Source organism: Somniosus microcephalus, chromosome 12, assembly GCF_052327205.1.
Source record: "Somniosus microcephalus isolate GS21.2 chromosome 12, FLI_Smic_1.0, whole genome shotgun sequence".
Lineage (NCBI taxonomy): Eukaryota > Metazoa > Chordata > Chondrichthyes > Squaliformes > Somniosidae > Somniosus > Somniosus microcephalus.
The window spans coordinates 218,088,316-218,114,329 of NC_140998.1; the positions used below are offsets into that span (position 1 = coordinate 218,088,316).

The 26,014-nt window shown below is 55.0% G+C and overlaps 1 protein-coding gene across 2 annotated transcripts in view; it reads left to right on the forward strand.

The window, feature by feature from the left end:
- The first annotated feature begins 18,549 nt into the window (after window positions 1–18,549).
- Window positions 18,550–26,014, forward strand: part of aaas (achalasia, adrenocortical insufficiency, alacrimia) — a 42,818-nt gene continuing 35,353 nt past the window's right edge. The window contains exon 1 of one of the 2 annotated variants that reach the window (XM_086004058.1): window positions 18,550–18,778. The gene's annotated coding sequence lies outside the window, so the exon portion shown is untranslated. The remainder of the gene's footprint in view (window positions 18,779–26,014) is intronic. The other variant, XM_086004059.1, reaches the window with a different exon arrangement.

Below are 26,014 nucleotides of genomic sequence, written 5' to 3' on the forward strand. Positions count from 1 at the left end.
CCCTCATCCCTCAGCCTCCTCTCTCCCCTCATCCCTCTCCCCCATCCTCTCTCCTCATCCTCCTCTCCCCCCATCCTCCTCTCCCCCCATCCTCCTCTCCCCCCATCCTCTCTCCCCCAGCCTCCTCTCCCCTCATCCCCTCTCCCCCATCCTCCTCTCCCCATCCTCTCCTCCAGCCTCCTCTCCCCTCATCCCCTCTCTCCCCCAGCCTCCTCTCCCCTCATCCCCTCTCCCCCCCAGCCTCCTCTCCCCTCATCCCCTCTCCCCTCATCCCCTCTCCCCCTCCTCTCCCCCAGCCTCCTCTCCCCTCATCCCCTCTCCCCCCATCCTCTCTCCCCCATCCTCCTCTCTCCCCATCCTCCTCTCCCCATCCTCTCTCCCCCAGCCTCCTCTCCCCCATCCTCCTCTCCCCCATCCTCCTCTCCCCCATCCTCTCTCCCCCAGCCTCCTCTCCCCTCATCCCCTCTCCCCCCATCCTCCTCTCCCCTCATCCCCTGTCCCATCCTCCTCTCCCCTCATCCCCCCCATCCTCCTCTCCCCATCCTCTCCCCCATCCTCTCTCCCCTCATCCCCTCTCCCCCCATCCTCTCTCCCCCAGCCTCCTCTCCCCCAATCCTCTCTCCCCCAGCCTCCTCTCCCCTCATCCCCTCTCCCCCCATCCTCCTCTCCCCATCCTCTCCCCCAGCCTCCTCTCCCCTCATCCCCTCTCCACATCCTCTCTCCCCCAGCCTCCTCTCCCCCCAGCCTCCTCTCCCCATCCCCTCTCCCCCCTGCCTCCTCTCCCCCCATCCTCTCTCCCCTCATCCCCTCTCCCCTCATCCTCTCTCCCCTCATCCCCTCTCCCCATCCCCCTCTCCCCCCATCCACCTCTCCCCATCCTCCTCTCCCCCCATCCACCTCTCCCCCAGCCTCCTCTCCCCATCCTCTCTCCCCCAGCCTCCTCTCCCCTCATCCCCTCTCCCCCCATCCTCCTCTCATCCCCTCTCCCTCATCCCCTCTCCCCCCATCCTCCTCTCATCCCCTCTCCCTCATCCTCCTCTCCCCATCCCCTCTCCCCATCCCCGCTCCCTCATCCTCCTCCTCCTCTCCCCATCCTCTCTCCCCATCCTCTCTCCCCCAGCCTCCTCTCCCCTCATCCCCTCTCCCCCCATCCTCCTCTCATCCCCTCTCCCTCATCCTCCTCTCCCCATCCCCGCTCCCTCATCCTCCTCCTCTCCCCATCCCCTCCCCCCATCCTCCTCCTCTCCCCATCCCCTCCCCCCATCCTCCTCTACCCATCCTCTCTCCCCATTCCCTCTCCTCCATCCTCCCTCATCCTCCTCTACCTGTCCTCACCCCATCCTCTCCTCCATCCTCCCTCATCCTCTCTCCTCCCATCCTCTCTCCCCCCATCCTCCTCTCCCTCATCCTCCTCTCCCCCCCCATCCTCCTCTCCCCATCCCTCTCTCCCCAGGGGAGCATCTGCTGCAGGTGCCTCTCCCTCCCCTATCACCTCTCCCTCTCCCCCATCCTCTCTCCCCGGGGGAGTATCTGCTTCAGGTGCCTCTCCCTCTCCTCCATCCTCCTTCCTTCCTTCCCTCTCCCGGGAATGGACCATGGTCCATGAACCGGACCCCGGACGCTACCTGCCAGCCGCCGCTCATCGCCCGCCCGGGCTCGGCTCGGATCGGGATGGGGATGAAGATCGGGATGGGGATCTCCGGGACCCGCCGCTCGCTCCCGCTCCCCCTGTCCTGTCAGCGTCCCCGAGGCTCCGACACGCCCTGAGCGCCGTGCGCGGCCCCGCCTTAAAGGGGCAGGCTTTGCTTAAAGGGGCAGGCGCACCTTGCACTGCAGGACCGGCTACTTAAAGGGAAAGGCACACACCTTACCACATTGGGACTGGTTCCTTAAAGGGGCAGGCACACCGTACACTGAGGACTGGCTCCTTAAAGGAGCAGGCTCACCTTACACTGCAGGACCGGCACCTTAAAGGGGCAGGCTTTGCTTAAAGGGGCAGGCACACCGTACACTGGCTCCTTAAAGGAGCAGGCTCACCTTACACTGCAGGACCGGCACCTTAAAGAGGCAGGCTTTGCTTAAAGGGGCAGGCGCACCTTGCACTGCAGGACCAGCTCCTTAAAGGGGCAGGCACACCTTACACTGGGGACCAGTTCCTTACAATGGCAGGTGCACCTTACACTGGGGACCGGCTGCTTAAAAGGGCAGGCACACCTTACACTGGGGACCGGTTCCTTAAAGGGGCAGGTGCACCTTACACTGGGGACCGACACCTTAAAGGGGCAGGCACACCTTACACTGGGGACCGGCTCCTTAAAGGGGCAGGTGCACCTTACACTGGGGACCGACACCTTAAAGGGGCAGGTGCACCTTACACAGAGGACCGGCTGCTTAAAAGGGCAGGCACACCTTACACTGGGGACCGGTTCCTTAAAGGGGCAGGTGCACCTTACACTGGGGACCGACACCTTAAAGGGGCAGGCACACCTTACACTGGGGACCGGCTCCTTAAAGGGGCAGGTGCACCTTACACTGGGGACCGACACCTTAAAGGGGCAGGTGCACCTTACACAGAGGACCGGCTGCTTAAAAGGGCAGGCACACCTTACACTGGGGACCGGTTCCTTAAAGGGGCAGGCGCATCTTACACTGGGGACCGGCTGCTTAAAGGGGAAACATAGAAACATAGAAAAACAGGAGTAGGAGTAGGCCATTCGGCCCTTCGAGCCTGCTCCGCCATTCAATATGATCATGGCTGATCCTCTATCTCAATACCATATTCCCGCTCTCTCCCCATACAACTTGATGCCTTTTGTGTCTAGAAATCTATCTATCTCCTTCATAAATATATTCAGTGACTTGGCCTCCACAGCCTTCTGTGGTAGAGAATTCCACAGGTTCACCACCCTCTGAGTGAAGAGATTTCTCCTCATCTCAGTCCCAAATGTCCTACCCCATATCCCGAGACTGTGACCCCTCGTTCTAGATCCCCCCCCAGCCAGGGGAAACATCCTCCCTGCATCCAGTCTGTCTAGCCCTGTCATCGACCCAATCGCTCCTCATACGACAGTCCTTCCATCCCAGGAATCGGACTGGTGAACCTTCGCTGCACTCCCTCTATGGCAAGTATATCCTTTCTTAGGTAAGGAGACCAAAACTGCACACACTACTCCAGCTGTGGTCTCACCAAGGCCCTGTATAACTGTAGTAAGACATCCTTGCTCCTGTACTCAGATCATCTTGCAATGAAGGCCAACATACCATTTGCCTTCCTAACTGCTTGCTGCACCTGCATGTTTGCTTTCAGTGACTGGTGTACAAGGACACCCAGGTCCCTCTGTACATCAACATTTCCCAATCTATCACCATTAAAATAATACTCTGACTTTCTGTTTTTCCTACCGAAGTGGATAACTTCACATTTATCCACGTTATACTGCATCTGCCATGTATTTGCCCACTCACCCAACTTGTCTAAATTGCCTTTAAGCCACTTTGCATCCTCCTCACAACTCACAATCCCACCTAGTTTCGTGTCATCAGAAAACTTGGAAACATTACATTTAGTCCCCTCATTCAAATCATTGATATATATTGTGAATAGCTGGGGCCCAAGCACTGATCCCTGCAGTACCCCACTAATCACCGCCTGCCACCCCGAAAAAGACCCATTTATTCCTACTCTCTGTTTCCTGCCTGTTAACCAATTTTCAATCCATGCCAGTATATTACCCCAATCCCATGTGCTTTAATTTTGCACACTAACCTCTTATGTGGGACTTTATCAAAGGTCTTCTGAAAATCCCAATACACCACATCCACTGGTTCTCCCTTATCTAAGGGCAGGCTGACCTTACACAGGGGACCGGCTACTTAAAGGGGAAGGCGCACCTTCCCCTCCCTCAGTACACTCTCCCCTCCCTCGGTACGCTCTCCCCTCCCTCGGTACGCTCTCCCCTCCCTCGGTACGCTCTCCCCTCCCTCGGTACGCTCTCCCCTCCCTCGGTACGCTCTCCCCTCCCTCGGTACGCTCTCCCCACCCTCGGTACGCTCTCCCCACCCTCGGTACCCTCTCCCCTCCCTCGGTACCCTCTCCCCTCCCTCGGTACACTCTCCCCTCCCTCGGTACCCTCTCCCCTCCCTCGGTACCCTCCCCCCTCCCTCGGTACACTCCCCCCTCCCTCGGTACACTCCCCCCTCCCTCGGTACACTCCCCCCTCCCTCGGTACACTCCCCCCTCCCTCGGTACACTCCCCCCGCCCTCGGTACACTCCCCCCTCCCTCGGTACACTCCCCCCTCCCTCGGTACACTCCCCCCTCCCTCGGTACACTCCCCCCTCCCTCGGTACACTCCCCCCTCCCTCGGTACACTCCCCCCTCCCTCGGTACACTCTCCCCTCCCTCGGTACACTCTCCCCTCCCTCGGTACCCTCTCCTCGCCCTCGGTACCCTCTCCTCGCCCTCGGTACACTCTCCCCTCCCTCGGTACACTCTCCCCTCCCTCGGTACACTCTCCCCTCCCTCGGTACACTCCCCCCTCCCTCGGTACCCTCTCCCCTCCCTCGGTACCCTCTCCCCTCCCTCGGTACCCTCTCCTCGCCCTAAGTACCTTCTCCTCGCCCTAAGTACCCTCTCCTCGCCCTCAGTACCCTCTCCCTACCTCAATACCCTCTCACTCTCCATCTCTCTCCCTCTCTCATCCTCACTCCATCTCTCTCCCTCTCTCTCTCCCTCTCATCCTCTCTCTCTCCCTCTCATCCTCCCTCTCTCCCTCTAATCCTCACTCTCTCTCTCACTCTCCCTCTCACTCTCCTGCACTCCGTCTCATTCTGTCTCTCTATCTCTCCATTTCTCTCTCCCTCTCCATTTCTCTCTCTCTATCCCTCTCTCACTCTGTCTCTCTCTCTCACTCTCACTGTCTCTCTCACTCTGTCTCTCTCCCTCTCACTCTGTCTCCCTCTGTCTCTCTCTCCCTCTCCCTCTGTCTCTCTCTCCCTCTCACTCTGTCTCTCTCTCCCTCTCACTCTGTCTCTCTCTCCCTCTCACTCTGTCTCTCTCTGCCTCTCACTCCCTCACTCTCTGGTTTGTGGTTTCTGACTCCTCCATGAATGAGCAATGCCTCTCCTCCTCTTCACGTTGGAACCTGCGATCATCGCGTCTCCTGTTGTCTCGTTCTCTCTCTCTTTGAGAGGCTAGAACATTCTGCAGTGGTCGATCTTCTTTCTCACGTCTGGAGGCTGGAACAGGAACGGTGGGAGATTCTGAGGCCATCTCACTGTTATCCATCCACTGTTTAAAGAGAGGGTGGCTGCACTGACCCCAGGGACAGGAACACGGGCCCAGAGAGAAGGTGGTTTATATCATCAACTCCCCCCATTTGTACCGTGCCTTTAACATAGTAAAATGTCCCAAGGTGCTTCACAGCAGCGATTATCAAACAAAATCTGACCCCGAGCCACATCAGGAGGTATTAGGACAGCTCGGTCAAAGAGGTGGGTTTTAAGGAACGTCTTAAAGGAGGAGAGAGAGGCGGAGAGGTTTAGGGAGGGAATTCCAGAGTTCAGGGCCCAGGCGGCTGAAGGCACGGCCGCCAATGGTGGAGCGATGGAAATCAGTTGGGGGGGGGGGGGCTGCGCAAGAGGCCAGAATTGGAGGAGCGCCAAGATCTCGGAGGGTTGTAGGGGCTGGAGGAGGTTACAGAGATAGGGAGGGTTGTAGGGGCTGGAGGAGGTTACAGAGATAGGGAGGGTTGTAGGGGCTGGAGGAGGTTATAGAGATAGGGAGGGTTGTAGGTGGCTGGAGGAGGTTACAGAGATAGCGACGGTTGTAGGGGGCTGGAGGAGGTTACAGAGATAGGGAGGGTTGTAGGGGCTGGAGGAGGTTACAGAGATAGGGAGGGTTGTAGGGGCTGGAGGAGGTTATAGAGATAGGGAGGGTTGTAGGGGGCTGGAGGAGGTTACAGAGATAGGGAGGGTTGTAGGGGCTGGAGGAGGTTACAGAGATAGGGAGGGTTGTAGGGGCTGGAGGAGGTTATAGAGATAGGGAGGGTTGTAGGTGGCTGGAGGAGGTTACAGAGATAGCGACGGTTGTAGGGGGCTGGAGGAGGTTACAGAGATAGGGAGTGTTGTAGGGGCTGGAGGAGGTTACAGAGATAGGGAGGGTTGTAGGGGCTGGAGGAGGTTACAGAGATAGGGAGGGTTGTAGGGGGCTGGAGGAGGTTACAGAGATATGGAGGGTTGTAGGGGCTGTAGGAGGTTACAGAGATAGGGAGGGGTGTAGGGGCTGGAGGAGGTTACAGAGATAGGGAGTGTTGTAGGGGCTGGAGGAGGTTACAGAGATAGGGAGGGTTGTAGGGGGCTGGAGGAGGTTACAGAGATAGGGAGGGTTGTAGGGGGCTGGAGGAGGTTACAGAGATAGGGAGTGTTGTAGGGGCTGGAGGAGGTTACAGAGATAGGGAGGGTTGTAGGGGGCTGGAGGAGGTTACAGAGATAGGGAGGGTTGTAGGGGGCTGGAGGAGGTTACAGAGATAGGGAGGGTTGTAGGGGGCTGGAGGAGGTTACAAAGATAGGGAGGGTTGTAGGGGCTGGAGGAGGTTACAGAGATAGGGAGGGTTGTAGGGGCTGGAGGAGGTTATAGAGATAGGGAGGGTTGTAGGGGGCTGGAGGAGGTTACAGAGATAGGGAGGGTTGTAGGGGTTGGAGGAGGTTACAGAGATAAGGAGAGGGGAGCGAGGAGGCCATGGAGGGGATTTGAACACGAGGATGAGAATTTTTAAATCGAGCCGTTGCCAATGTAGGTCAGCGAGCACAGGGCGGGGTGATGGGTGAGCAGACCAAGATATAAAATATTTAAGGGATCAGATGAGTGGAACAAGAATACATACATACACAGGACAGAAGGGCTAGTGGATATGAATTTAGTTTAAATATTAAAGAAGACAGATACTAGGAGAAAGACTTTGTAAGAGAATAGGAAGGGGTTGAGACAAAATCAGAACAGAGGGAATTATTCCTCTTAAGGCCCCTTGCACATCCCGCACTCTGTAAATGCTGAGAGATAGTTTCCCCTGGCGAGAGAACCAGGGGTCACAGTCTCGGGATAAGGGGTCGGACTTTTAAGACTGAGGTGAGGAGGAATTTCTTCACTCGGAGGGTTGTGAACCTGTGACATTCTCTGCCCCAGAGGGCTGCTCCGTCGTTGGGCATGTTCAAGGCCGAGATCGATTTTTAGACTCCAGGGGAATTGAGGGATGTGGGCAATAGGGCGGGAAAAGTGGAGTTGAGGTCGAAGATCGGCCATGATCTTATTGAATGGCGGAGCAGGCTCGAGGGGCCGTGCGGCCGAGTCCTGCTTCTCATTTTTATGTTCTTATGTCCCTTTGCTCCACCATTGGCGGCCGTGCCATCAGCTGCCTGGTCCTAAACTCTGGGATTCCCTCCGCCCCACCTCCCTCCTCCTTAAAACCTTACTGGATTATTTCCCTCTGCCCTTTTACATATTACATCGAATATTACAGAATAGAAACATGCCATTCGGCCCAAATGGTCCGCGCCGGTGTTTATGCTCCCCACGAGCCTCCTCCCACCCCTCTTCATCTCACCCTATCACCATATCCTTCGATTCCTTTCTCCCTCGTGTGTTTATCCAGCTTCCCCCTTAAATGCATCTCCGCAATTTGCCTCAACCACTCCCTGTGGTAGCGAGTTCCACATTCTCACCACTCTCTGGGTGAAGAAGTTTCTCCTGAATTCCCCATTGGATTTATTAGTGACCGTCTTATATTGACGGCCCCTAGTTCTGGTCTCGCCCACAAGTGGAAACATCTTCTCTACGTCTACCCTATCGAACCCCCTTCAGAAGACCTCTATCAGGTCAAACCCCTCAGCCTTCCCTTGTCTAGAGAAAGGAGCCCTAACCGATTCAGTCTTTCCTGGTAACTTATAAACCTCTTCAGTTCTGGTATCACCCTTGTCAATCTTGCTTTGCACTTTCTAGAAACTAGAACGATTTGGACAGGTTGGGTGATTGGGCAGAAACATGGCAAATGCACTATAATGTGGATAAATGTGAGGTTATCCACTTTGGTGGCAAAAACAGGAAGGCAGATTATTATTTGAACGGCAATAGATTGGGAGAAGGGGAAGTGCAAAGAGACCTGGGTGTTCTTGTGCACCAGTCGCTGAAGGTAAGCATGCAGGTGCAGCAGGCGGTTAAGAAGGCAAATGGTATGTTGGCCTTCGTAGCGAGAGGGTTCGAGTACAGGAACAAGGATGTCTTGCTGCAGTTGTACAGGGCCTTGGTGAGACCACACCTTGAGCATTGTGTGCAGTTTTGGTCGTCTTACCTGAGGAAGGATGTTCTTGCCATGGAGGGAGTGCAGCGAAGATTCACCAGGCTGATACCTGGGATGGCAGGAATGACGTATGAGGAGAGATTGTGTCGATTGGGTTTATACTCGCTGGAGTTTAGAAGATTGAGAGGGGATCTCATCGAAACCTATAAAATTCTGTCAGGCCTGGACAGACTAGATGCAGGAAGGATGTTTCTGATGGCCGGGGGAGTCCAGAACCAGGGGTCACAGTCTAAGGATAAGGGGTAAGCCAATTAGGACTGAGATGAGGAGGAATTTCTTCACCCAGAGAGTGGTGAACCTGTGGAATTCTCTGCCACAGAGGGCAGTGGAGGCCAGTTCATTAAATATATTCAAAAAGGAGTTGGATATATTTCTTTAGGCTAAAGGGATCAAGGGATATGGGGAGAAGGCAGGGACAGGGTACTGAACTTGGATGATCAGCCATGATCTCATTGAATGGCGGAGCAGGCTCGAAGGGGCCGAATGGCCTACTCCTGCTCCTATCTTCTATGTTTCTATGTTTCCAGTGCCTCGATATCCTTTTGAATGCTCCAGCACCCTCAACAATGCTTTACCCATGCAGCCACGTGCAAAGCCCCATTTCCCTCGCACCACCCACCCCCCCTTGGTCTGGGCAGCGGCGGTGGGTTTCGGGGGGGGGGGGGCGGGGGTGTGGAGCGGGAAGGGGAATTCCCACATGGGGTGCTACAGCTGATCCTCCGTCTTGTCGCACTCTGCGGCAGGATTTACTGATCACGAGCAGGGACCCCGGCTGATTTTCCCTCCGCCCCGATCAGGGTGTACCCCACCTTGAACCCCAACTCTCCATGTACCCCCTGGTCGAACGAGAGATTGTGGTTTCCTGCGATGATGATCTTCTCCTCAAGGTGGCAGCTCTCTATAGCTCTCCAAGCCACTGACTCCCACAGCTACCTGGACTACACTTCCTCCCACCCCGCCTCCTGTAAGGACTCTATTCCGTTCTCCCAGTTTCAACATCTCCGCCGCATCTGCTCTGACGATGCCACCTTCCATACCAGTGCTTCCAACATGTCTTCCTTTTCCCTCAACTGAGGATCCCCCTCTACCGTGGTTGACACGGCCCTCGACCGTGTCCGTTCCATTCCCCGCACTTCTGCTCTCACCCCTTCCCCTCCCTCCCGGAACCACGATCGGGTTCTCCTTGTTCTCACCTTCCACCCCACCAGCCTCCACATTCAACGGATCATCCTCCGCCACCTCCAGCGTGATCCCACCACCAAACGCATCTTTCCCTCCTCTCCCCTTTCAGCATTCCCAAGGGACCGCTCCCTCCGCCACACCCTGGTCCACTCCTCAATCACCCCCAACAGCCCCTCCCCTCCCCACGGCACCTTCCCGTGCAAGCGCAGGCGATGCAACCACCTGCCCTTTTACCTCCTCCCTTCCCACTGTCCAGGGCCCCAAACACTCCTTCCAAGTGAAACAGCGATTTACTTGTACTTCTTGCAATCTAATATACTGCATTCGCTGCTCACGATGCGGTCTCCTCTACACTGGGGAGACCAAACGCAGATTGGGTGACCGCTTTGCAGAACACCTCCGTTCAGTCCGTAAGGGTGACCCCGAGCTTCCGGTCGCCTGTCACTTTAATTCTCCACTCCACTCCCACCTCTCTGTCCTCGGCCTCTTACACTGTTCCAACGAAGCTCAACATACCATTATTCAAGAAGGGTAGTAGGGAAAAACCAGGGAACTACAGGCCAGTGAGCCTAACATCAGTGGTAGGAAAATTATTGGAAAAAATCCTGAGGGACAAAATTTGTCTCCACTTGGAGAGGCAAGGATTAATCAGGGATAGTCAACATGGCTTTGTCAAGGGAAGATCATGTCTGACTAATTTGATTGAATTTTTTGAGGGGGTGACTAGGTGTGTGGATGAGGGTAACGCAGTGGATGTGGTATACATGGATTTCAGTAAGGCCTTCGATAAAGTCCCGCACAGGAGACTGGTCAAGAAGGTAAGAGCCCATGGAATCCAGGGTGCCTTGGCACATTGGATACAAAACTGGCTTAGTGGCAGAAGGCAGAGGGTGATGGTCGAAGGTTGTTTTTGTGACTGGAAGCCTGTGGCCAGTGGGGTACCACAGGGATCGGTGCTGGGTCCTTTGCTGTTTGTGGTCTACATTAATGACTTGGATATGAATGTAAAAGGTATGATCAGTAAGTTCGCGGATGATACAAAAATTGGTAGGGTGGTAAATAGCGAGGAGGGTAGCCTCAGTCTGCAGGACGATATAGATGGGTTGGTCAGATGGGCGGAACAGTGGCAAATGGAATTTAACCCGGAAAAGTGCGAGGTGATGCACTTTGGGGGGACTAACAAGGCAAAGGAATACACAATGAATGGAAAGACCCTAGGCAAGACGGAGGGTCAGAGGGATCTGGGTGTGCAAGTGCACAGATCCCTGAAGGCGGCGGAACAGGTGGATAAGGTGGTAAAAAAGGCATATGGGATACTTGCCTTCATTAGCCGAGGCATTGAATATAAGAGCAAGGAGGTTATGATGGAGCTGTATAAAACACTGGTTAGGCCACAGCTGGAATATTGTGTGCAGTTCTGGTCGCCACACTACAGGAAGGATGTGATCGCGTTAGAGAGGGTGCAGAGGAGGTTCACCAGGATGTTACCAGGGCTGGAGCGCTTCAGCTATGAAGAGAGACTGGGCAGATTGGGTTTGTTTTCCTTGGAGCTGAGGAGGCTGAGGGGGGACATGATTGAGGTGTACAAAATTATGAGGGGCATAGATAGGATGGATGCTGAGGAGCTTTTTCCCTTAGTAGAGGGGTCAATAACTAGGGGGCATAGATTCAAGGTAAAGGGCGGGAGGTTTAGAGGGGATTTGAGAAAGAACTTTTTCACCCAAAGGGTGGTTGGAGTCTGGAACTCACTGCCTGAAAGGGTTGTGGAGGCAGAAACCCTCACAACATTTAAGAAGCATTTGGATGTGCACTTGAAATGCCATAGCATACAAGGCTACGGACCAAATGCTGGAATATGGGATTAGATTAGGCAGGGCTTGATGGCCGGCGCGGACACGATGGGCCGAAGGGCCTCTATCCGTGCTGTATTACTCTATGACTCTATGACTCTATAAGCTCGAGGAACATCACCTCACCTTTCGATTAGGCACTTTACAGCCTTCTGGACTCAACATCGAGTTCAACAGTTTCAGACTATGCCTCTATTTTTTCCAGATGGCAGGCCGTTGATGTTTCGGCCATTCCCATTTGCAGCATTTAACAACTGCTGCCTCCGACCCTATCACAGACCGTCTACCCTATCACAGACCGTCCCTTTGGTTCTTTCCTCCCCTCCCCGCTTTCCCAGCCTCTGCATCTGCTTAAAATCTGATACCTCTCTAACTTTTTCCGGCTCTGATGAAAGGTCATCGACCTGAAACGTTAACTCTGTTTCTCTCTCCACGGATGTTGCCTGACCTGCTGAGCATTTCCAGCATTTTCTGTGTTTGTTTCGGATTCCTACGACCGCAGTATTTTGTTATCGCACCTTAAAATCTGTGTCCTCTGGTTACCGACCCTCCTGCCACTGGAAACAGTTTCTCCCTCTCTACTCGATCAAAACCTTTCATGATTTCGAACACTTCTATTAAATCTCCCCTTAACCTTCTCTGCTCTAAGGAGAACAAACCTAGCTGTTCCAGTCTCTTTGCATGACTGAATGAAAACATAAGTAGTAAGAGCAGGATTGGCCATGCGGCCCCTCGAGCCTGCTCCGCCATTCAGTAAGATCACGGCTGATCATTGACCTCAACTCCACTTTCCCGCCCGATCTCCGTATCCCTTGATTCCCCTCGAGTCCAAAAATCTATCGATCTCAGCCTTGAATATACTCAAAGACTCAGCATTCACAGCCCTCCGGGGCAGAGAATTCCAAAGATTCACAACCCTCCGAGTGAAGAAATTCCTCTTCATCTCAGTCTTAAATGGCCTACCCCTTATCCTGAGACTGTGACCCCTGGTTCTTGACACTCCAGCCAGAGGGAAACAGCCTCTCAGCATCTACCCTGTCAATCCCCTTCAGAATCTTGTATGTTTCAATGAGATCACCTCTCATTCTTCTAAACTCCAGAGAGTATCGGCCCATTCTACACAATCTCTCCTCATAGGACAGCCCTCTCATCCCAGGAATCAATCTAGTGAACCTTCGTTGCACCGCCTCTAGGGCATGTATATCCTTCCTCAGATAAGGAGACCAGAACTGTGCCCAGTACTCCAGGTGTGGTCTCACCAAGGCCCTGTACAATTGTAGCAAGACTTCCTTACCCTTATACTCCAACCCCCTTGCAATGAAGGCCAACATGCCATTTGCCTTCCGTATTGCTTGCTGTACCTGCATGCTAGCTTTCTGTGTTTCTTGCACGAGGACACCCAAATCTCTCTGAACACCAACATTTGAAAGTTTCTCACCATTTAAAAAATATTCTGTTTTTCTATTCTTCCTACCAAAGTGAATAACCTCACATTTCCCTACATTATACTCCATCTGCCACCTTACTGCCCACTCACTTAGTCTATCTATATCCCTTTGCAGTCTCTTTGTGTTCTCCTCAGACCTTACTGTCCCACCGAGCTTTGTATCATCAGCAAACTTGGACACATTACACTCGGTCCCTTCATCTAGGTCATTAATATAGATTGTAAATAGCTGAGGCCCCAACACTGATCCTTGCTGCACCCCACTAGTTACAGCCTGCCAACCTGAAAAAGATCCGATAATCCCTGCTCTCTGTTTTCTGTCCATTAACCAATCCTCTATCCATGCTACTATATTACCCCCAACCCCATGAGCCCTAATCTTGTGTAATAACCTTTTATGTGGCACCTTAGCGAATGCCTTTTGGAAATCCAAATATACTACATCCACTGGTTCCCCTTTATCTACCCTGCTAGATACATCCTCAAAAAACACTAATAAATTTGTCAAACACGATTTGCCAGTTTTGTGCTTGGATACGGCTGATTGGCCAGTTTTGTGTTTCGATATGGCTGATTGGTCAGTTTTGTTTGGAGCTGTCTGATTGGCCGGTTTTGTGTTTGGAGACCACTGATTGGCCAGTTTTGTGTTTGGAGACCACTGATTGGCCGGTTTTGTGTTTCGAGACTCCAGGATGGTGTGTTGCCTCCCTGGTGCAAGGGTCAAGGATGTCTCAGAGCGGCTGCAGAACATTTTGGAAGGGGAGGGTGAACAGCCAGTTCTCGTGGTGCATATAGGTACCAATGATATAGGTAAAAAGCGGGATGAGGTCCTAAAAGCTGAATATAGGGAGTTAGGAGGCAAATTTAAAAATAGGACCTCAAAGGTAGTAATCTCAGGATTGCTACCAGTGCCACGTGCTAGTCAGAGTAGAAATAGAAGGATATTTCAGATGAATACGTGGCTAGAGGAATGGTGTGAGGGGGAGGGATTCAAATTCCTGGGACATTGGAACCGGTTCTGGGGGAGGTGGGACCAGTTCAAACCAGACGGTTTGCACCTGGGCAGGGCCGGGACCGATGTCCTAGGGGGAGTGTTTGCTAGTGCTCTGGGGGAGGGTTTAAACTAAAATGGCAGGGGGTTGGGAACCTGAGCAGGGGGAAAGAGGAAAGGGAAACAAGGATAAAAGAAAAAAGATAGGAAGGAGAAAAACAAAAGTGGCAGTCAGAGAAATCAACGGTTTAAATCAAACATGGCCACAGTAAATAATAATTCTAATAGGTCTAAGAGCGTTAAAAAAACAAGCCTGAAGGCTTTGTGTCTTAATGTGAGGAGCATTCGTAATAAGGTGGATGAATTAGCTGCGCAAATAGAGGTAAACGAATATGATTTGATTGGGATTACGGAAACATGGCTCCAGGGTGGCCAAGGCTGGGAACTCAACATCCAGGGGTATTCAATATTCAGGAAAGACAGGCAAAAAGGAAAGGGAGGTGGGGTAGCATTGCTGGTTAAAGAAGGGATTAACACAATTGTAAGGAAGGATATTAGCTCTGATGATGTGGAATCTGTATGGGTAGAACTGAGAAATACCATGGGGCAGAAAACGTTAGTGGGAGTGGTATATAGACCTCCAAACAGTAATGCGGAGGCTGGGGATGGCATTAAAAGGGAAATTAGAGAAGCGTGCAATAAGGGCACGGCAGTCATCATGGGTGACTTTAATCTACATATAGATTGGGCTAACCAAATTAGTAATAATACTGTGGAGGTGGAATTCCTGGAGTGTTTATGGGATGGTTTTTTGGACCAATATGTCGAGGAACCAACCAGAGATCAGGCCATCTTAGACTGAGTATTATGTAACGAGAAAGGATTAATTAGCAATCTTGTTGTACGAGGCCCCTTGGGTCGGAGCGATCATAATATGATCGAATTCTTCATTAAGATGGAGAATGAAGTAGTCGGCTCAGAGACTAGGGTCCTAAATTTAAATAAAGGAAACTATGATGGTCTGAGGCGTGAGTGGAGTAGGATTGATTGGGGAATGTCACTCAAAGGGTTGACGGTGGATAGGCAATGGCAAACATTAAAAGACTGCATGGATGAACTACAGAATTTGTTCATCCCAGTTTGGCATAAAAATAAAACAAAAAAGGTGACTCAACCGTGGCTAACAAGGGAAATTAGGGATAGCATAAGATCCAAGGAGAGGACATATAAATTGGCCAGAAAAAGCAGTAAACCTGAGGATTGGGAGCAGTTTAGGATTCAACAAAGGAGGACAAAGGGATTAATTAAGAAAGGGAAAATAGAATATGAGAGTAGGCTTGCAGGGAACATATAAACTGACTGTAAAAGCTTTTATAGATATGTGAAGAGAAAAAGATTGGTGAAGTCAAGCGTAGGTCCCTTGCAGTCAGAATCAGGGGTATTTATAATGGGGAACAAAGAAATGGCAGACCAATTAAATACATATTTTGGTTCTGTCTTCACAAAGGAGGACACAAATAACCTCTCAGAGATGTCGGGGAACATAGGGTCTGATGAAAGGGAGGAGCTGAAAGAAATCAGTATTTGTAGGGAAATGGTGTTAGGGAAATTGATGGGATTGAAGGCCGATAAATCCCCAGGGCCTGATAATCTACATCCTAGGGTACTTAAGGAAGTAGCCCTAGAAATAGTTGATGCATTGCTGATCATCTTCCAACAGTCGATGGAATCTGGAACAGTACCCATGGACTGGAGGGTAGCTAATGTTACCCCACTATTCAAAAAAGGTGGTAGAGAGAAAACGGGGAATTACAGACCGGTAAGCCTGACATCGGTAGTGGGGAAAATGCTAGAGTCCATTATAAAAGATGTAATAGCAGGGCACTTGTAAAACAGTGACAGGATCGGACAAAGTCAACATGGATTTACAAAAGGTAAATCGTGCTTGACTAATCTACTGGAATTTTTTGAGGATGTAACTGGTAAAATAGATAAGGGAGAACCAGTGGATGTGGTGTATTTGGACTTTCAGAAGGCTTTCGATAAGGTCCCGCATAAGAGATTAGCGTGTAAAGTTAAGGCACATGGGATTGGGGGCAAGGTATTGACTTGGATAGAGAACTGGTTGGCAGACAGAAAGCAAAGAGTTGGAATAAATGAGTCTTTTTCCGAGTGGCAGGCAGTGACTAGTGGGGTACCGCAGGGATCGGTCCTTGGGCCCCAGCTATTCACAATATATATTAATGATCTAGACAAGGGAACTAGATGTAATATCTCCAAATTTGCAGATGACACAAAGCTGGGTGGGCATGTGTGCTGTGAGGAGGATGCCGAGAAACTCCAGGATGATTTGGACAGGTTGGGTGCTTGGGCAAAAGCATTGCAGATGCAATATAACGTGGATAAATGTGAGGTTATCCACTTTGGTGGCAAAAACAGGAAGGCAGATTATTATCTGAATGGCAATAGATTGGGAGAAGGGGAAGTGCAATGAGACCTGGGTGTCCTTGTGCACCAGTCGCTGAAGGTAAGCATGCAGGTGCAGCAGTATGTTGGCCTTCGTAGCGAGAGGGTTTGAGTACAGGAACAAGGATGTCTTGCTGCAGTTGTACAGGGCCTTGGTGAGACCACATCTTGAGTACTGTGTGCAGTTTTGGTCGCCTTATCTGAGGAAGGATGTTCTTGCCATGGAAAGAGTTCAGCGAAGATTCACCAGGCTGATACCTGGGATGGCAGGAATGATGTATGAGGAGGGATTGGGTCGATTGGGCTTGTACTCGCTGGAGTTTAGAAGAATGAGAGGGGATCTCATTGAAACTTTAAAAAATCTGACAGGATTGGACAGACTAGATGCAGGAAGGATGTTCCCGATGGTCAGGGAATCCAGAACCAGGGGTCACAGTCTAAGGATAAGGAGTAGGCCATTTAGGACAGAAATGAGGAGGAATTTCTTCACCCAGAGAGTGGTGAACCTGTGGAATTCTCTACCACACAGGGCAGTTGAGGCCAATACATTAAATATATTCAAGAAGGAGTTGGATATATTTCTTAAGGCTAAAGGGATCAAGGGATATGGGGAGAAAGCAGGGACAGGGTACTGAATTTGGACGATCAGCCATGATCGCATTGAATGGCGGAGCAGGCTCAAGGGGCCGAATGGCCTACTCCTGCTCCTATCTTCTATGTTTCTATGGAGACCACTGATTGGTCAGTTTTGTGTTTGGAGACCACTGATTGACCAGTTTTGTTTGTAGACCACTGATTGGTCAGTTTTGTGTTTGGAGACTGTATGATTCGAATCACAGGCTCACACACAGATTACCCAACAGGGCTTTAGAAGTTGCACGGCTTTTATTAAAGAGCTAGTTTTAAAGCATAATCAGATATTACATATGGTTTAAGCCGAGTATAATAGAGATACAACCCGTGACAGTAGAAAGCGATGTACGACTCCTGAATCAGAATGCCACGACCGGACGGACGGGGAGGCAGTACGGTGGTCTCGGATAAGGCGGATTCCTGCAGTCTGCTGCAGTGGTCACTTCCGTTGGGTCATCTCACAAGCTGTTGGAGGGGTTAGGCCGTCAGCCACCTCAGAGGCTTAACTTGACCAAGGTGTTAGGCCGTAGCCACCTCGGGGAAGCCTTCGCCCCTAACTGCCTGATTTCCTCTCTCGGTCGTCTATATTTATAGTTATTTCGGTGGGCTGGTAATCACCTGGTGTCAATGATTTGATCCCCCATCCTATTGTCCAATTGTGAAGCAGGAAGGCATCCCTCGCCGTCCCTTTCTGTATTGGTGACAAGCCTCCCTCTTACCTTTCTGAGGAATGTTTGGTCAAGTTTCTTCAAGGGCATTTTATGGCTTCGTGGCTCCTTGTTATCTAGCAGGTGCTATCCTCCCTGTTTCCTTGCATTTTACGATTCCCTTATCACTTCTATTTGTCGTTTGATGTTTGATATTCGACCTTGCTGGCATTTCTGCTATCTGTTCCCGGCTGCATGTTGTCAGTCTCTGTTCGAAGAATTAAAACCCATCTTTGAATCTAACAGCTATTTATTACAAGATCACTGATTGGCCAGTTTTGTGTTTGGAGACCACTGACTGGTCAGTGGAGTCCACTAATTGGCCAATTTTGTGTTTGGAGACCACTGATTGGCCAGTTTTGTTTGAAGAACACTGATTGGCCAGTTTTGTGTTTGGAGACCACTGATTGGTCAGTTTTGTTTGGAGACCATTGATTGGCCAGATATGTGTTTGGAGACCACTGATTGGCCAGTTTGGAGTTTTGCAACCACTGATTGGTCAGTTTTGTTTGGCGACCACTGATTGGCCAGATATGTGTTTGGCGACCACTGAATTGTCAGTTTGGAGTTTTGCGACCACTGATTGGCCAGTTTTGTTTGGAGACCACTGATTGGCCAGTTTGGAGTTTGGCGACCACTGATTGGCCAGTTTTGACGACTGGTCCTCGACCTGAAACGTTAACTCTGTTTTTCCTCTGTCCACAGATGCTGCCCCTGACCTGCTGAGCGTTTCCAGCATTTCCTGCTTTTATTTTATCCGGTTTGGTGTCTGGAGGCCGCTGATTGGCCGGTTCGTTCCGGATGCCCGTGATTGGCCGGCTTCGAACGCCGTGGGGGCGGGTTTTCTGATTGGATGGATGGACGGAGCGGGGGGGGGGCGGAGCAGCGATTGGCTGTTAACCAACGCGCCACGCCCACCACTCACTCCTCCATCTCCCATTGGTGGGTGGCCGCCGGAGGGCGGCGCTGATTGGTGGGTTTCTGGAGCGAGGCGAGAGAGAGTGCGCGCGGTGCAAGGCCGCGAGTGTGAGGAGAGAGAGAGCGGATACCGACCGAGAGAGAGAGAGAGACTGACTGACCGGGAGGAGAGAGCGGACACCGACCGAGAGACTCACCGGGAGTAGAGAGCGGGCCGAGCGAGCGGAGGCGGTGAGGAGCGGCAAGCGGCAGGGCGGTCGTTGGAGTTTGAAATTCAAAAGGCAAACCGACGCGCTCGGGAGTTAACCCCGCCCACTGCGATAACCCCGCCCACTCATCTAACCCCGCCCACCGAGGGGAGATGACCCCGCCCACTCGGCTAGCCCCGCCCAGAGAGAGAGAGCCCCGCCCCTTCCCCCCCCTGGAGTAACTCCGCCCCTTTCCCCACTGTAACTCCGCCCCTGGGGTAACTCCGCCCCTGGAGTAACTCCGCCCCTTTCCCCACTGTAACCCCGCCCCTGGGGTAACTCCGCCCTTTCCCCACTGTAACTCCGCCCCTGGGGTAACTCCGCCCTTTCCCCACTGTAACTCCGCCCCTGGGGTAACCCCGCCCCTGGGGTAACGCCGCCCCTTTCCCCACTGTAACTCCGCCCCTGGGGTAACTCCGCCCTTTCCCCACTGTAACTCCGCCCCTGGAGTAACTCCGCCCCTTTCCCCACTGTAACTCCGCCCCTGGGGTAACTCCGCCCCTTTCCCCACTGTAACTCCGCCCCTGGGGTAACTCCGCCCCTGGGGTAACTCCGCCCCTGGAGTAACTCCGCCCCTGGAGTAACTCTCACTTTCCCCACTGTAACTCCGCCCCTGGGGTAACTCCGCCACTGGGGTAACTCCGCCCTTTCCCCACTGTAACTCCGCCCCTGGGGTAACTCCGCCACTGGGGTAACTCCGCCCTTTCCCCACTGTAACTCCGCCCCTGGGGTAACTCTGCCCCTGGGGTAACTCCGCCCTTTCCCCACTGTAACTCCGCCCCTGGGGTAACTCCGCCCCTGGAGTAACTCTCAGTTTCCCCACTGTAACTCCGCCCCTGGGGTAACTCCGCCACTGGGGTAACTCCGCCCGTTTCCCCACTGTAACTCTGCCCCTGGGGTAACTCCGCCCCTTTCCCCACTGTAACTCTGCCCCTGGGGTAACTCCGCCCTTTCCCCTGGGGTAACTCCGCCCCTTTCCCCACTGTAACTCTGCCCCTGGAGTAACTCCGCCACTGGGGTAACTCCGCCCCTTTCCCCACTGTAACTCTGCCCCTGGGGTAACTCCGCCCTTTCCCCACTGTAACTCCGCCACTGGGGTAACTCCGCCCTTTCCCCACTGTAACTCCGCCCCTGGAGTAACTCCACCCCGGGGGTAACTCCGCCCCGTTCCCCACTGTAACTCCGCCCCTGGGGTAACTCTGCCCCTGGGGTAACTCCGCCCTTTCCCCACTGTAACTCTGCCCCTGGAGTAACTCCGCCCTTTCCCCACTGTAACTCCGCCCCTGGAGTAACTCTGCCCCTTTCCCCACTGTAACTCCGCCCTTTCCCCACTGTAACTCCGCCACTGGGGTAACTCCGCCCTTTCCCCACTGTAACTCCGCCCCTTACCCCACTGTAACTCCGCCCCTGGGGTAACTCCGCCCCTGGGGTAACTCCGCCTTTTCCCCACTGTAACTCCGCCCCAGGGGTAACTCCGCCCCTGGAGTAACTGCGCCACTGGGGTAACTCCGCCCTTTCCCCACTGTAACTCCACCCCTTTCCCCACTGTAACTCCGCCCCTGGGGTAACTCCGCCCCTGGAGTAACTCCGCCACTGGGGTAACTCCGCTCCTTTCCCCACTGTAACTCCGCCCCTGGAGTAACTCCGCCCCTGGGATAACACCGCCCCTGGAGTAACTCCGCCCCTTTCCCCACTGTAACTCCGCCCCTGGAGTAACTCCGCACTTTCCCCACTGTAACTCCGCCCCTGGGGTAACTCCGCTCTTTCCCCATTGTAACTCTGCCCTTTCCCCACTGTAACTCCGCCCCTGGAGTAACTCCGCCCCTGGGGTAACTCTGCCCTTTCCCCACTGTAACTCCGCCCCAGGGGTAACTCCGCCCCTGGAGTAACTCCGCCCTTTCCCCACTGTAACTCTGCCCCTGGGGTAACTCCGCCCCTGGGGTAACTCCGCCCCTGGGGTAACTCCGCCCTTTCCCCTGGGGTAACTCTGCCCCTGGGGTAACTCCGCCACTGGGGTAACTCCGCCCTTTCCCCACTGTAACTCCGCCCCTGGGGTAACTCCGCCACTGGGGTAACTCCGCCCTTTCCCCACTGTAACTCCGCCCCTGGAGTAACTCCACCCCGGGGGTAACTCCGCCCCGTTCCCCACTGTAACTCCGCCCCTGGGGTAACTCTGCCCCTGGAGTAACTCCGCCCTTTCCCCACTGTAACTCTGCCCCTGGAGTAACTCCGCCCTTTCCCCACTGTAACTCCGCCACTGGGGTAACTCCGCCCTTTCCCCACTGTAACTCCGCCCCTTACCCCACTGTAACTCCGCCCCTGGGGTAACGCCGCCCCTGGGGTAACTCCGCCCCTGGAGTAACTCCGCCTTTTCCCCACTGTAACTCCGCCCCAGGGGTAACTCCGCCCCTGGAGTAACTGCGCCACTGGGGTAACTCCGCCCTTTCCCCACTGTAACTCCACCCCTTTCCCCACTGTAACTCCGCCCCTGGGGTAACTCCGCCCCTGGGGTAACTCCGCCCCTGGAGTAACTCCGCCACTGGGGTAACTCCGCTCCTTTCCCCACTGTAACTCCGCCCCTGGAGTAACTCCGCCCCTGGGATAACACCGCCCCTGGAGTAACTCCGCCCCTTTCCCCACTGTAACTCCGCCCCTGGAGTAACTCCGCACTTTCCCCACTGTAACTCCGCCCCTGGGGTAACTCCGCCCTTTCCCCACTGTAACTCCGCCCCTGGGGTAACTCCGCCCCTGGAGTAACTCTCACTTTCCCCACTGTAACTCCGCCCCTGGGGTAACTCCGCCACTGGGGTAACTCCGCCCTTTCCCCACTGTAACTCCGCCCCTGGGGTAATTCCGCCCCTGGAGTAACTCCGCCCTTTCCCCACTGTAACCCCGCCCCTGGAGTAACTCCGCCTTTTCCCCACTGTAACTCCGCCCCAGGGGTAACTCCGCCCCTGGAGTAACTCCGCCACTGGGGTAACTCCGCCCCTTTCCCCACTGTAACTCTGCCCCTGGGGTAACTCCGCCCCAGGGGTAACTCCGCCCTTTCCCCTGGGGTAACTCCGCCCCTTTCCCCACTGTAACTCTGCCCCTGGAGTAACTCCGCCACTGGGGTAACTCCGCCCCTTTCCCCACTGTAACTCTGCCCCTGGGGTAACTCTGCCACTGGGGTAACTCCGCCCTTTCCCCACTGTAACTCCGCCACTGGGGTAACTCCGCCCTTTCCCCACTGTAACTCCGCCCCTGGAGTAACTCCACCCCGGGGGTAACTCCGCCCCGTTCCCCACTGTAACTCCGCCCCTGGGGTAACTCTGCCCCTGGAGTAACTCCGCCCTTTCCCCACTGTAACTCTGCCCCTGGAGTAACTCCGCCCTTTCCCCACTGTAACTCCGCCCCTGGAGTAACTCTGCCCCTTTCCCCACTGTAACTCCGCCCCTGGGGTAACTCCGCCCCTGGAGTAACTCCGCCACTGGGATAACACCGCCCCTGGAGTAACTCCGCCCCTTTCCCCACTGTAACTCCGCCCCTGGAGTAACTCCGCACTTTCCCCACTGTATCTCCGCCCCTTTCCCCACTGTAACTCCGCCCCTGGGGTAACTCCGCCCCGGAGTAACTCCGCCCTTTCCCCACTGTAACTCCGCCCCTGGGGTAACTCCGCTCTTTCCCCATTGTAACTCCGCCCTTTCCCCACTGTAACTCCGCCCCTGGAGTAACTCCGCCCCTGGGGTAACTCTGCCCCTGGAGTAACTCCGCCCTTTCCCCACTGTAACCCCGCCCCTGGGGTAATTCCGCCCCTGGAGTAACTCCGCCCTTTCCCCACTGTAACCCCGCCCCTGGAGTAACTCCGCCTTTTCCCCACTGTAACTCCGCCCCAGGGGTAACTCCGCCCCTGGAGTAACTCCGCCACTGGGGTAACTCCGCCCCTTTCCCCACTGTAACTCTGCCCCTGGGGTAACTCCGCCCCTGGGGTAACTCCGCCCCTGGGGTAACTCCGCCCTTTCCCCTGGGGTAACTCTGCCCCTGGGGTAACTCCGCCCTTTCCCCACTGTAACTCCGCCCCTGGGGTAACTCCGCCACTGGGGTAACTCCGCCCTTTCCCCACTGTAACTCCGCCCCTGGGGTAACTCCGCCACTGGGGTAACTCCGCCCTTTCCCCACTGTAACTCTGCCCCTTTCCCCACTGTAACTCCGCCCCTGGGGTAATTCCGCCCCTGGAGTAACTCCGCCCTTTCCCCACTGTAACCCCGCCCCTGGAGTAACTCCGCCTTTTCCCCACTGTAACTCCGCCCCAGGGGTAACTCCGCCCCTGGAGTAACTCCGCCACTGGGGTAACTCCGCCCCTTTCCCCACTGTAACTCTGCCCCTGGGGTAACTCCGCCCCAGGGGTAACTCCGCCCTTTCCCCTGGGGTAACTCCGCCCCTTTCCCCACTGTAACTCTGCCCCTGGAGTAACTCCGCCACTGGGGTAACTCCGCCCCTTTCCCCACTGTAACTCTGCCCCTGGGGTAACTCTGCCACTGGGGTAACTCCGCCCTTTCCCCACTGTAACTCCGCCACTGGGGTAACTCCGCCCTTTCCCCACTGTAACTCCGCCCCTGGAGTAACTCCACCCCGGGGGTAACTCCGCCCCGTTCCCCACTGTAACTCCGCCCCTGGGGTAACTCTGCCCCTGGAGTAACTCCGCCCTTTCCCCACTGTAACTCTGCCCCTGGAGTAACTCCGCCCTTTCCCCACTGTAACTCCGCCCCTGGAGTAACTCTGCCCCTTTCCCCACTGTAACTCCGCCCCTGGGGTAACTCCGCCCCTGGAGTAACTCCGCCACTGGGGTAACTCCGCTCCTTTCCCCACTGTAACTCCGCCCCTGGAGTAACTCCGCCCCTGGGATAACACCGCCCCTGGAGTAACTCCGCCCCTTTCCCCACTGTAACTCCGCCCCTGGAGTAACTCCGCACTTTCCCCACTGTAACTCCGCCCCTGGGGTAACTCCGCCCTTTCCCCACTGTAACTCCGCCCCTGGGGTAACTCCGCCCCTGGAGTAACTCTCACTTTCCCCACTGTAACTCCGCCCCTGGGGTAACTCCGCCACTGGGGTAACTCCGCCCTTTCCCCACTGTAACTCTGCCCCTTTCCCCACTGTAACTCCGCCCCTGGGGTAATTCCGCCCCTGGAGTAACTCCGCCCTTTCCCCACTGTAACCCCGCCCCTGGAGTAACTCCGCCTTTTCCCCACTGTAACTCCGCCCCAGGGGTAACTCCGCCCCTGGAGTAACTCCGCCACTGGGGTAACTCCGCCCCTTTCCCCACTGTAACTCTGCCCCTGGGGTAACTCCGCCCTTTCCCCTGGGGTAACTCCGCCCCTTTCCCCACTGTAACTCTGCCCCTGGAGTAACTCCGCCACTGGGGTAACTCCGCCCCTTTCCCCACTGTAACTCTGCCCCTGGGGTAACTCTGCCACTGGGGTAACTCCGCCCTTTCCCCACTGTAACTCCGCCACTGGGGTAACTCCGCCCTTGCCCCACTGTAACTCCGCCCCTGGAGTAACTCCACCCCGGGGGTAACTCCGCCCCGTTCCCCACTGTAACTCCGCCCCTGGGGTAACTCTGCCCCTGGAGTAACTCCGCCCTTTCCCCACTGTAACTCTGCCCCTGGAGTAACTCTGCCCCTTTCCCCACTGTAACTCCGCCCCTGGGGTAACTCCGCCCCTGGAGTAACTCCGCTCCTTTCCCCACTGTAACTCCGCCCCTGGAGTAACTCCGCCCCTGGGGTAACTCCGCCCCTGGGATAACACCGCCCCTGGAGTAACTCCGCCCCTTTCCCCACTGTAACTCCGCCCCTGGAGTAACTCCGCACTTTCCCCACTGTATCTCCGCCCCTTTCCCCACTGTAACTCCGCCCCTGGGGTAACTCCGCCCCGGAGTAACTCCGCCCTTTCCCCACTGTAACTCCGCCCCTGGGGTAACTCCGCTCTTTCCCCATTGTAACTCCGCCCTTTCCCCACTGTAACTCCGCCCCTGGAGTAACTCCGCCCCTGGGGTAACTCTGCCCCTGGAGTAACTCCGCCCTTTCCCCACTGTAACCCCGCCCCTGGGGTAATTCCGCCCCTGGAGTAACTCCGCCCTTTCCCCACTGTAACCCCGCCCCTGGAGTAACTCCGCCTTTTCTGCACTGTAACTCCGCCCCAGGGGTAACTCCGCCCCTGGAGTAACTCCGCCACTGGGGTAACTCCGCCCCTTTCCCCACTGTAACTCTGCCCCTGGGGTAACTCCGCCCCTGGGGTAACTCCGCCCCTGGGGTAACTCCGCCCTTTCCCCTGGGGTAACTCTGCCCCTGGGGTAACTCCGCCCTTTCCCCACTGTAACTCCGCCCCTGGGGTAACTCCGCCACTGGGGTAACTCCGCCCTTTCCCCACTGTAACTCCGCCCCTGGGGTAACTCCGCCACTGGGGTAACTCCGCCCTTTCCCCACTGTAACTCTGCCCCTTTCCCCACTGTAACTCCGCCCCTGGGGTAATTCCGCCCCTGGAGTAACTCCGCCCTTTCCCCACTGTAACCCCGCCCCTGGAGTAACTCCGCCTTTTCCCCACTGTAACTCCGCCCCAGGGGTAACTCCGCCCCTTTCCCCACTGTAACTCTGCCCCTGGGGTAACTCCGCCCCAGGGGTAACTCCGCCCTTTCCCCTGGGGTAACTCCGCCCCTTTCCCCACTGTAACTCTGCCCCTGGAGTAACTCCGCCACTGGGGTAACTCCGCCCCTTTCCCCACTGTAACTCTGCCCCTGGGGTAACTCTGCCACTGGGGTAACTCCGCCCTTTCCCCACTGTAACTCCGCCACTGGGGTAACTCCGCCCTTTCCCCACTGTAACTCCGCCCCTGGAGTAACTCCACCCCGGGGGTAACTCCGCCCCGTTCCCCACTGTAACTCCGCCCCTGGGGTAACTCTGCCCCTGGAGTAACTCCGCCGTTTCCCCACTGTAACTCTGCCCCTGGAGTAACTCCGCCCTTTCCCCACTGTAACTCCGCCCCTGGAGTAACTCTGCCCCTTTCCCCACTGTAACTCCGCCCCTGGGGTAACTCCGCCCCTGGAGTAACTCCGCCACTGGGGTAACTCCGCTCCTTTCCCCACTGTAACTCCGCCCCTGGAGTAACTCCGCCCCTGGGATAACACCGCCCCTGGAGTAACTCCGCCCCTTTCCCCACTGTAACTCCGCCCCTGGAGTAACTC